Raw genomic sequence first — 12,748 nt, 5'->3', positions numbered from 1 at the left:
AGACCCCCTGCTCTGCAAGTTCAGGTACAAGTTTGGTGATGTTCACATCCACTGTGTGATTTCAAGTCTTTTTTTTTTTTTTAACGTCACCAGGAATACATCCAGATGCAAGACGGGTGTATTTAGACAGATGTGGCCTGGAATGGTATCAGTAATACTACTTGAGCAGTGAAAGTTTAGTCCAGGAAAATAAGTGCGAGCCAGTCCTTCCTGAGGGCAGAAGACCTGCTGCAAAATTGGAGAATGCTACTTATCTGCTCTGCCTTCCTTGATGTCTGTTCTGTATTTTCCTGGATTCTTTCTGATACATTGATCTGATACACTGCCTAGGTGTGGGATAAATTTGGCGTGCCCTTGCTCCTCACCAGTATTGATGCAGTGGCTTTTCTTATGCTTGCTTTCCTGCAGGAGTGGCTGTCCTCAGGAAAGATCTATTTCCTCCTTAGTTCAACTTCAAAATAAAATCAAAACTTTGTTTTATTCTGTGGATTCTCCCACATAAATTTCTTTTTATCTCAGAAGTCAATTACATCAGTTAATCATAAAGAATCTGGCAACATTATGTGATGCATGTGTGGGGTAATATATAAATGTCAAATCTTGTTGCTGCAGGCTAGAAGGGAAATGCTGCTTATGAAATACGTTTTAGGAACTGAAAAGGCCAGAATATTTCTAGGCTGGAGCTTACCAGCAACTTAAGTGCCCCTATCCCTGAAAGTCAGGCAACACATAATCTGAAATCAGAGTTGTGACATTTGCAATTATTTTCAAGCAAATACATGCTCCTTCAGGGATAACATTTAAAGAAAACAAAAACTTAGATAATGGGTTTTTCTTTCCCTCTGTCTTTCAAATGTTTGGAACAGCAAAAAAATCTTCCATTGCAAAGACACCAGTGAGCCCTTAATAAACTAAATGAACAGATACATGCTTTTATCATATCATGGGGAAAAAAAATACATGAATTCCTTGTTATTGTCCAGGATGTTATTTGCTAAAGAAGCCTACATTGTAAAGGGCCAGGATAGAAGATCAGACTTGAAACTGGGCTGAAATTCATTGATAATATCAAAGTCCCCATCCCACTCTTCTTACTGGAAGTCTGTTGAGTTCCCAGGAGTGATGGTTATTGGCAAATCCCTCCCCACATTAATTTCCTTTCACTTTATATTACTGAATTTCATCTAATTCACATTGCTTCTACTCTCAAAGGAAACCATTGTTCCCCGAGTGGTGTTCTGGCCCTTGCCTATATTGAAAGCACTTCCCAGCATTGCCACGAGTAAATTTTATTAGCAGACACATCCTTTTTGTATCACATATTAATGAAAGAAGAAAGGGGATCGTCATGCAGTGGGCAAAGAGTATGGCAGGGAGATCAAAACCACTCTGTAGCCCATAAACTAAAACCAAAAGCCAATCTTTGTTTCCAGTAGCAACAGCGGTGTTGATCATGAGGGCAAAAGCATGATTTCTAATTGAGCTGAGGATCTCAAAACTAGAATAACAGCTCCTGGGGAAGAAGCAAACCCCCAGTGATCTCAATAAAGTGAACCAGATACACTTCATCCCAGAACTGCAACAAATCCAACAAATTGAGTCACAAGCTGAGTAGTAAGGATTTTTAATAAATTTTCAATAATACCTTTACGGAAGGGGTAAAAATTAATGCACCACTATTGCTGGTCCACTACTTTGACCTCAGTAAAGCACTAGAACAGATATTTGAAGGAAGGAAAATGGGCGAAAATTAGGTCTGCGCTTGCTTTAATAGGAACTAATTTTCAAGACAACAGATTAATATGACTGGACAAAACATCTGTCACAGAATAGCTTGGAAAATGTTGGAATATATTTTAAGCGCCTTGCAGGAGCCCTCCTCTCCTGCTGCAGATGCCCAGACCACCCAAAGCAGCACTGAGAAGTAATAAAGCATGAAGAGGAAGTGACCCAAAGACAATGCAGCCTCAAATGGTGTTTGCTACAAAACGGATTGCCCGGCGAGCGAAGAGTAGCAGAGAAGAATAAAGAGAAAGATAACCAGGACAGCAGAGCCGTTGTCTCCACCAGCCATTTTCCAGCCTGTGTCACTTTGGATGAGGACAAACTGGTTTTAGTTGCAAGGCAGGCTGGGCAATTGTGTTTCTATGGTCCTGTCTGAACTACTTATGTTTTATTCCATCCACACAGAAGTAAATGGGGAATCTCACCCTCTGCCTCTAAAAGAGCTTAAGTTACATCTGAAACCCACCCAGTAACTCCTTTCTATGTACTTCATGAAAACAGGATTGTTAATTCAGCCCCTGTACGTGACGTTCACACTTCTTCCAGGTGCCATTCCCACGGAAGAGAAAACTTATGATGTACTATGGATTTTTTTTGTTTGTTACCATCAACCCTTGGCCAAGTAAAATATTATCAGGGTAGGAGAGTAAAGGTACATCATCTGTGAACTAGTGATGAGAGTTAAATATCACAATCTCCGTAACTTCCTAGCCCTCAATCAGTGCTGTACAGAGTCTGCCTTTACTATCTAGAGCTACTGTATTTCTCTTCAGTATCTTTCCCTCGCTGAAATACTTCTAGCTGCTCAGGGGAAATAAATCTGCACACCAAGGAGGCCTTGCTGGGCATCCTGGGGACTTAATGCCTCAACTATAAAAATGACACTCGTACTGTCCTTCAGAAAAGATCGGCAGAAGATGCCGCAGAAGATCATCGTGCCTTTAATACAAAGTGCCAAAAGCATAATTTTTTATCCTAAGCAATAACGGAGCAACTGATAAATGTTTGGGGTTTTAGCACTTGTTTCCGACTAGAGAACTAATATTTTACTTATGTACGAGGGGAGAAAACAAGCAGAAGTCAGCAGGAATTTTTTTTTAAGATGTGTAAGTGTTTTGGAATGGATCTTAATGTCCTTCTTTCTAAATTACAAATGTTTAGCTTAGCTATTTCTCTGCACTTCACAAATGATCATCTTTTACAAAAGGGATTTATCATTTTCTTACTAGTAGTGTTTGAGTTTGTTTCTTGTCAGCTCAAGCTCAGGTTTAAAATACAACCAGAAAGATGCAGGTAAACCAAATCCCTTAGGCATACAGGGTGGTGCATTTCTTTGCCTTGTGACTGTAGGCAGCTGCGCCAAGGGCTCCTAATGAAATTAATCTGGACTCTTAATCTCCAGCAGTGTGGCCTGTAGAGCAAAGAGTGCGGAAAATCACACAAAGTAGTACAGTCCCGATGCACTGTTGACAGAGTGTTGGGCAAGTGGGGACTTGGCAGAGACTGAATAGGGAGAATTGGAAGGAAAAAAAGCACTGGCTGAAGGGGTATGGGAGCTCTCACAGCATTTCTGAGACAGGGAAGGTGTCAGGTTGGAAGGAGCTTCACCAGCCGCGCAGAGAGGCTGCTCCTGGGGTGGGTAATAGGATTGAAAGATTAGTAACTGTGTCAGCCTGCCCTGGGGAGACGGTGGCAGGTCTTCTGGCTCGTGTGCAGGGATTGAAGTGGGATCTCTACAGTTCCAGCTGCATCGCTCAAGGACGACACGTTTCGAGAAAATTCATTACCACGTCCACTTCTTCTTACTCGTTTCTCTTGTTAAAAATTACTGACAGTAGAAATAATGATCAAAAAATATGGGTTATGTTATGCACCTAAAAAGGAATTGTATGGCACTTATGTTTCCTCCCTCAATACATTTTTGAAGGCCTTGGTCTTGGTGTTTGGATGGAGGGAGGGATAGGAACTATCAAGATACCAAACTCCTGATTAGCAGTTGTGGGCAGATTTCCACTCCAGTTTTTTCCACTACCACTTAAGTTATGCCTCCTGTGAATCAGTAAAGGCGACATGAAATTGTAGGGCTCTTGACCTTCATCCCGGAAATGTACACCTAAAAAGGACTTTAGGCATTGAAAAAACCCACTTAATTTTCCTGCTCTTGTTGTATCAATTACTTCAACACATTTTGAGTGGTTTTAGCCGGCTTTTATTTACAGTAACCTTACCAGCAACATGATCCAAATACTTGTTTAATTCCTAATATTTATTTTTTGCTGGCCTGTGGGGGTATGTGTTGCTCACAAAAATCAGCTTATACCAACCAGTTTGAAAGTACTAATCTCCCAAGCATGATTCTAAGCAGTTGGTTGAGCGTGGCTTACTTGGAGTGCTTGCTCTCACACTTTGGGATTTGTTTTTTTTCATTTTAGTTTACATTTGTGTCTGGTAGAATGAGGAGAAGGGAACAAATTCAGCACGACATTGCTTGTTAGCTGAAAAAAACCTGCATTTTCCCTCTTGCACTGTAAGAAGGCATCTTGAGCCTTTGCAGCTTTGCTATTCCCCTAGGTCTCTCCCACTCAGAGAGGAAGGTACCGCTGTGGAGGGTAGTTTGGTGATACCTGCTGAGTGCATCGCTCCTGCCACCGAGATCTAGAGTTGAATCCAGACTCTTACAGCTAAAGACGATCAGAATAACCCCGCAGTGGCTGATAACATGTCTAGGCCTAAGAGGCTGAAAAACAGAAGGACAAAATCTCATTAATTTCATGTTGTGAAACGGAAATCAGCTGAGCCATGACAGAAGCATGGAGAAGGGTTTGTCTGCTGAGGCACAGAGCTCGACAAAGGCAGAGGAAAAACCAGGGAACACCATGGCTTGGGAACCAAGCTGGTGGAACTCCAACAGCACACAAAAAGCAGGACAAATATGAGAGACAACAGCCCCAGAGGCCTGAAATACTCAGCAGTCAGTGTTGTCTTTGTAATGGAAAACCTTTCCTACTTGGTCTGCCTCCAAAGGGGCCTCCTGTCAGGCTGAACAGAGAAGAAAGCCCCAGGTGGATGAACCCTTGGCTGCTCGGCTGCAGCCATCACCTGAAGGGATCAGCCAAACCTCACCGGTTACGAGGGGGTTTGTGCTGAGGGCTGTCCACAGCTGCTGAACCCCAAAACTCACCCTTACGTCTGCCTGGAACTTTTCCTGCTTTCTTCTGCAATGCCACCACTTCTTTGTAGACATTTTGGGAAGCTTATATATAGGCTAGAGATCTTTTTAACAGTGGGAGTTCAGGGCTAGCTTGTTTGAACAGTAAAGCTTTCTTTTGAGAGGGAGAAACCTTCACAGTCCCTGATTTCTCTGTGTGCGTGATGGGTAGAGGTTTTTATTACCCTAAGTGCTCCTCTAAGGCAGGTGTATTTGGTTTTATGGAATGAAACTAATTAGTCAATCTTTTCCCAATAGCAGCTACAATATGTCTGCAACCCTGAAACTGTATCAGTACCTAGGATGCATGCAAATAATACAAGAGCAGTAAGAAAGGAAAAAAAGTATTTTTCCCATACCTTACTCTCTATTTTAATAGAAACCACAATCAGTGCTACCATGTACAAGTATAATATTCCCTGGGTAAAGCAGCACTCTACTGCAACTATCTATTTATTGCTCAGTAAATGAGCACTGGCTGGGTAAGGGCCCCACGACAGTGGTTCAGGAGTGGTGCAACATTGCCACCGTGTGTCCTGCACAGAGAAGTGGCTTTACGGTGTCAATACTCTTCGTGTTACTTTAGAGAAATAAGAAAAAAATGTAAGGGTGACCAAGTAATTCTTCCCCAACAAAATATTTTCTTATTGTGGACTTAGGTACTAGGAAAAAGCATTTCAGAGCTCTTACGTGATGCTCATCAAGGCCGGCATTGATCTTCTAATCCCGTTTCCCCAAACTGAATCATGTATTTGCTTTCACCCCTTTAATCTTTCTTGTCCAAGGGAAAAAAAAAAAACTTTTCAGTCAGTGACCTTTCTTCTCTCCCTTTGTCAGCTTTCCCTTAAACCCTGCCCATCATCCATTAGTCTCTTAAGAGAGTCAGCCAGCCAGCATCACACTTGGGAGTCTCTTACTGGTCTGTTCTTCTCCTGGGGCACAACTTGAGTTAGGAATTAATGATCCCAGGCCTAAGTGGAAAGTTCAAGAACTGAAATAGATCAGGCTTTTTTTTTTTTTTTTTTTTTTCCCTAAAAATACTGTCTTTCTTTAATACTTTTGTTGAAACTGTCAAGCAGCATCTTTCCTAGGGTAACCCAATGGACACCACGATCCATTTACAGTGGGAATGATTAGCCAATTAGACATACATGATTGCCTTTATGCATCAGTGACATTTTCAATCATCTTTCACACACTCTTCCGTCTTTCAGAGGGATTAGGTCTTGGCTAACTGTGATGCTGATCCCAGCACTAATAAAGTTCCCAAACCATCTATATTTGCCTTTCAACAAGATGAAAATGTATTTTTTACCTCCTGATGACAAAGGATAAACATTAAAAATAAAACCTTAATGCAATCAAAATACAGTAGTGTGAATGCAGATTATATTTTTGTTATTTTTCACTTGGGAGAACTAAAAAAATTACATAAATGTACGGCATCTATGATGATAGGAAAGCCAAGTTTAAATAACGAAAAAAGAAAAAGGTTTTTTTGCATAATCCCTATTGATAGGAAGGTAGAGGGCTATATTGGACCATTCATGCACCAGATGCAAAAAGCAAACATGTGTTTGTACCAACAGTGTGGAAAACAAATACATTTGTTTTCTCAGACACATTTACTGACTGCACTCGGTCAATTAAGCCCGATCATCGCAGTCAAGGTCACTGAAGCTACAGTCCCAGTTAGTCCAAAAGACTGGCAACAACCAGCTGGGAGCAGGGAGGGGCAGGTGCTGAGTCAGCCCTTTCACCGTACTGGCTCCCTCAGTGAGCCACGAGCAGATTTGGAATCCATCCCTCAGAAAGTCAGTCTTTACTGAATTAAGTCACACCTCCCTGCCTAATGCCAGGCAATGTCACGCAGCCATTCTGGTTACTGACTTTGCCATTCTGGTCAATACTAAATATTTTTACTGGTACACAAGCCTAGAGAGCGCCTCTGACAGTGCTTCTTGCATACTGATGTTTTCCAGCCCAATTCTGTCACAATTCGAAATGCTAGTTATTAAATCTAAGATTTCTAATTAAATTAAATCTCTAAATAATGCAGGATGCACGAGCTCAGGACATACCAGTCCTGTGGTACAGCACTCACAGTCACAATTCTGCACCTCTGAAATTCATTTCTAGCAGAGTCGCCTTCACGCTGCTGCAGGAAAGCTTCCTCTCCCACCTCGAGTCTTTCCCTAAACATAGCTACCAGCTTTCTTTTATAAACAAATCCCTCACCAGCTGGCCCTTCTCTAAGAAATCAGGAAGACCAGAGAGAATGCAATGAGAGCATTGTTCCTCACAGATTTTTATTTTTCATTGTTTATGGCCTTGGGATATTAAAAAAAAAATAATGTGTGATAATATTTTATCTGAGTTTCGACAGCTTTGAGTGAATTCGTAAGAGAGATTCTCTGGTGGTAGACTCTTCCCTTTGTTATTCAGCTCTTGGACATGTGATTCTACAACTCACCAGCAAAGACCCAGCAGACCTCAGTGTGAAAAGCACAGCGCAGGAAAATACATTCCCAACAGGCAAGATCTATCAGGGAAAGCAAAGTGACCCAGTTGTTCTGGTTTAGCAAGACAAGAAAATGTACGTTATCAAGTCAAGAAGATTCTTAACATTATTTTCTTTCAACAATATAATGTAACATCATTAATGATACAAGAACACACATTATTTGAAAAAAAAAACCGAAATAGAGTATGTTGTTTCTTGTTATATTTAGAACGTTTGAATTAAAAGTGTCATTTAAAAACCCTATTCTCAGCAAACACAGCAAATGTAATTGTTTTTGGCTAAGAGATTGAGGCAAAAATTGGTTTAAGAAGCAGCTAGTGCAGCAGCTACTGTGGATGCTGCTACAAATTTGCTATCAATAGCTCATAGCTGCACAAAAGTTTGAGGATCTTCTGTCAGAACACGACAGAGAGTCACTTCCACTCCTCATTTCAGTCCAGGACCGAGAGAAAATAGATCTGGAGCCTGAATATTCCCAAAGTAAGGGCTGTCTTAGGGTTTGGGGGTCTGGTTCAGTACCCAGGGTGGGTACAGGCTCTGAAATTTAGCTCAGATTTCTCCAAATTTCTGATGAGACATTTCAGACTCTTCACTGAAATTGTCTTTTTGTTTACTCCATTTAGCCTCTCTTCTATACAAAAGGCCCTAACAGCTTTTATGTCACATGCTCTGCAATGAACGGGATAATTGCGTCAGCCCAGCAAGAGCGTGACTCACTAAGTGAGCAATATCCATTTTCAACAGGGCAAAAATATCGGTGTAGGCCCACTTAATTGTTCCATGATACAATTTAGCACTGCTATAGTATGTATTAAATTAATTAAAAGGCTTTCCTTCCCGTCAAAGGTATAATCAAGGCAATTTGCTTCCAAACATAATCAAGAAACTATGCAAGGAAAGCTTAGCAATATGAGCTATTTTTTCATGTGGAAAGTTAATTGATTTTCTATCATTTTTCCCCTCTGGGATTGAAATGAAGCTTTACAAAAGTTGTTGTTCTTTTATGTGTAATTGGTCCACTTGAACTTTTAGAGGTTACCTGAAACTAGGCCAGCAAACTACTTTTTTTTTCCCCTTCTTCTGAGAGATTGTATCGACCATCATTAAAAAAAAAATGACCTAGAGGTCACAGAAAACTCCAGAGTGCTTAAAACAATTAACATTTAAAACAGAGAAACTTTACTGTGAGGCAGCAATCAGTTTCCTCTCCTGTTGAATACATTAGCAAACATCTTTCTGAATGTTAATAAGACGAGGGTGGTTTGAAGAAACACACATTTTTGTTTCCTCAGTGCTTGGCACCAGAAGCAAAATTCCATCTGGAAAAGAAAGGTTAGGGAAGGTGAACTGAAAAGCAAAATTGAACACTCAGTTAAACCAACAAGTGGTAATCAGTCCAGGCGTTGGTATTCTCCCCAGGCATTCCTTTGGGGAGGACAGGCTGAGGCAGGGTTACACGGAGGCATGGTTTGGAACAGAAAATAAATAAAAATTACATTCTCCTCTGGGGAGCCTCTTGGTAAGCTGCAGCTTCCTGGAAGTGTCCCAGAGAATTGGCAGCATTACCCAAGAGCCCAACTACAACAGAGGGCAGTGAGAGGTCGTGTGCTTGCTGTGTTGATTCTGAGACCTACAGTGGGATGGGAGTGTCAAGACGAATTTATAGTGACCAAAAGACAGAATATTTTGAAGCTGATTGAACTGAGTTCTGCTCTGAATTATGTCAACCAGCAGAACCTCCCTGATTTGGATAATACACATGGTTTGTAAAAAATACGGGCTTAACTCAATACACATCTATTCAAATTGACAAGTGGCCAACCAAAGGGTTTCAATGATGTCTTCAACTCCCAGTATGGAGCAGGTTCCCCTTTCCTGTCGAAAAATGCAGCATTGCCACACCCTGTTGTCTGTATATCACATTATATGATATTGCTGGCTGTATAGCGTGGCACTTGAGACCAACAAAGGCAAGGAGAAAAAATACAGTAAAAGAAACACGCCCTGCAAATACAGATTTGACAGTGGGTTTGGATTCTGGAAGGAAATTAACTTCACATATTCCAAAGTGAGATTCAATGTGATGTCATTTACTTAGGCAGACATCAAGGTTGAGCCATGAGGTCATGAGCCACAGATCTACATACAGACACAGGTTTTCTCAAAGCCCTAATGTGGTTCTGAGCCAACATTCCACTTCAAAATTCTAAATCAAGCTGCTTTTTTAAGAGGAGGGGGGGAAAAAAGCCATCTCTCCTATCTCACTGTGCAATTGTTATGCAACTAGACCGTTGAGAAAAGCAGAATATTTAAATAATATATTATTTCTCATTTTTTCATGCTTCATAAACGGGTTGGCAGCCTGTGTACAAATCAAGTGTTTGTAGAGATGCTCTGGAACTAAAACAGTCGGACTGAACCTGCACCTCCAAACTGAACCTTTTTCCATTATCAGAATAGGAATCCCGAAACAGTAACAACCTTAACAAGTAAAATTCTTCAGACTTCAACCAGTCATTCTCACGTCCTTCTCTTAGCCCTTAGAGGGAAATATTAATCAAATCCAACTCCTGGCTGATGCAGTATTTTGTTCCTATAGCATATTCTCTATTTTTTCAGATTTCTTTTAACTGACCTTAGCAAATCATCTCCACCAACTTCCCTTTGTAGTACTTGCAGAGTCTAGTATATCTGAATTTCAGCAAGTTGTTTTTCCTGAATTTAACTACTTAATTCTGTTTCATTCTTAATTTCATCACTTCTGTTCGGAGCACTCCAAGTTACGCTTTTTTAGTATTGTCTCTGAGGGATGACTTTGATCTCCTGGTTCTGGGGCAGCGAGTGAAAAGTATCAAAAGAATATACATTTCAAAAATGAAATTTTGGGAAGTATAGGATCACCAGCAGTACCAGATAAATGCTCGTTTGAACATTTGTGATCAGAGCTTAATCCTGTCAATTAGTAAATACTCTCAGTTGCAAGAACCTTGTAAAAAACACCCCATAATGAATAATACTACCCTTGGAACAGTAGCCAACTGAATTTGGATAGCTCGTTTACCAGCACATTCATATCCATGGGTTGGGGGTGGGGAGGAGTGTTATTCAACCAGCTCTTTTGGCAACCAAGATTCTCGTACAAATATTGCAAAAGAATCAAAAGCAAGACATCAATCATCACATTCAGTGCACAGGCAACATTTGGCTGCTCACCCAACCTCTCTTCCCACTAGCTTGATTCTTCCTGCTCTCAGCAGAAAGATATCCACTGGGCCATTATTTTTTGTGCAGTTTACTTTATTAACGTTCATGAATAGCAAATAAATCTGTAGAATTCAGGAAGTGTTTCACAACCTGAAACCAAGAGCCTTAAATGGATCACAATTGTGCTGCAGGAAATGCTATTCAGCTAGTGCGAGCTGTCAGTATTTTTGACAGTCTGAATTTTGAAATATGTGAGCTAACAGAACCCTTGGTGGGCAGAGGAGCTGAAGTGTAAGCAACTGACTTAAACAAAGGCAGTTTGGAATTAAATCTTCATTCAGTAAGCAGGCTGACCATTATTTGTGTTTTCCTGATTGTTTGTTTTTGAAAGTTTTGCAAATGCTAAGCTCGTGCATGAAATTCTAATGGTGCTTTGATGTTTCCTGGCCCAGACTCCAGCCTTCCATCTTTTTTACTTTAAAATTTTATCCAGCAGGAAAGTAGCTCGTCGGATTAACGTAGTGTCTTGTCAAGTTTAGGAAAGCTAGTTGCAAATCTGACAAAAACAAAAATAAGGGAAAGAGGAGGAAAAAATGCATTTCAACATTTCTCTCTCAAAGAACAAATGTGCAATCTGCAGCAAATCTAAATGGCAGAATCAACACTTCCAAGTAATCGGTAGAATCTGTCCTCCAGCTAAATTATTGTGAGGAGCATAAGCAACACAATAAATGGCACTTGCCGCTTTCTAAGAATTATGCATATCGTACTCCATATTACAAAGTTTTATACACAGGGACAGAAAACCAGATGGATTCAAGCAAACTTATTAAACTTAAAGCTTACTTGCTACAAGTACACACCTGCGCTCCAGAAACAGTGTCACCAGAGTCCTCAACCACAACAGCCACAAAAGAACAAACTCTGTTGTAACACACGATAGAATGAGGCTAAAGCCTTAATTTATGGTGTTAGCGCTGCCACAAGAAGAACGCGACACAATTCTTAATCTCATTTTAATGGCTCAAGAGATAACTCTGCTGTAAATCCACATGAATCACAAAATGATTACACTAATCTTTGAGTTGGGTATTCAAAGGTTCTCAAGAATTGTATGAAGTCAACAGAATATTTTAATATGGCTCACTCGCTAGCAAAATATCATTTGCCATTTAATTCTACTGTCTTTAGAGCCCTTTTATCCATTATCTTCCTACAGAGTGCAGTTATTCCAATCGTTACATTCCATAGGTTCTTTTTATACGGGCAGGTCCTTGACTGCTTTTTGTAGTCCAGATGGATACTAAGTGGTTGCTTGAGAAATGTTTGGATAGAGATTTTCAGAGTATCTACTTCCCCAAACTATGGGAATATTCAGATCAAAGAGGGCTTTGAATATATAGAGAGAATTTCTACAACCTGACATTCAGTGTGAAGTTAGATTTAGGGATTTTGTTCAGATCTATCTTTGCTTATTATTTTGAAATGTTTATGCAGATAAATGTACTGAACAAGAGACCACAGAGCACATAAAATTATAGATCGTTAATCAGGGGAATTTTACTATCTGTCCTTTTTGGAAGTGCTGTAAATGAGAGAAATATTTCTGCATTTTCCTAAGGCATTAAAATTGATTTCCATTTTAACTGTGGGGCACTGCAATTGCAAATAAAGTAGCCTGTCTATAAAAACGACAGTACCTTCTAACACTTGCTTTTCTTCTGGCAAACTTGTCATAAACAAGCACTAAAACGATCTCCAGTCCAACTCTGTGGCATTTCACTGCTCATACACCTGCAACGTTGGCTTATGGTACCTTGCCAGCAAAACACAAGGTGTCACCTTCAACAGCCAGCAATCACCAATTTACCAAACTCATCACCTTCTGAGATGTTCTACAACTTAATACCATTTCAGAGAAAACTGTCTGTCTTGTTTTCCCAAGGGATGGGCAGACATTTAGCAGCTGGGAGAACTGCAGGTGCCCAAGGCCGGCACAGGCAGCCAGCGAGAGGTCACATCCCTGC

The sequence above is a fragment of the Strix aluco genome, chromosome 31, assembly GCF_031877795.1.
Source record: "Strix aluco isolate bStrAlu1 chromosome 31, bStrAlu1.hap1, whole genome shotgun sequence".
NCBI lineage: Eukaryota > Metazoa > Chordata > Aves > Strigiformes > Strigidae > Strix > Strix aluco.
This window is presented reverse-complemented; position numbering follows the sequence as displayed.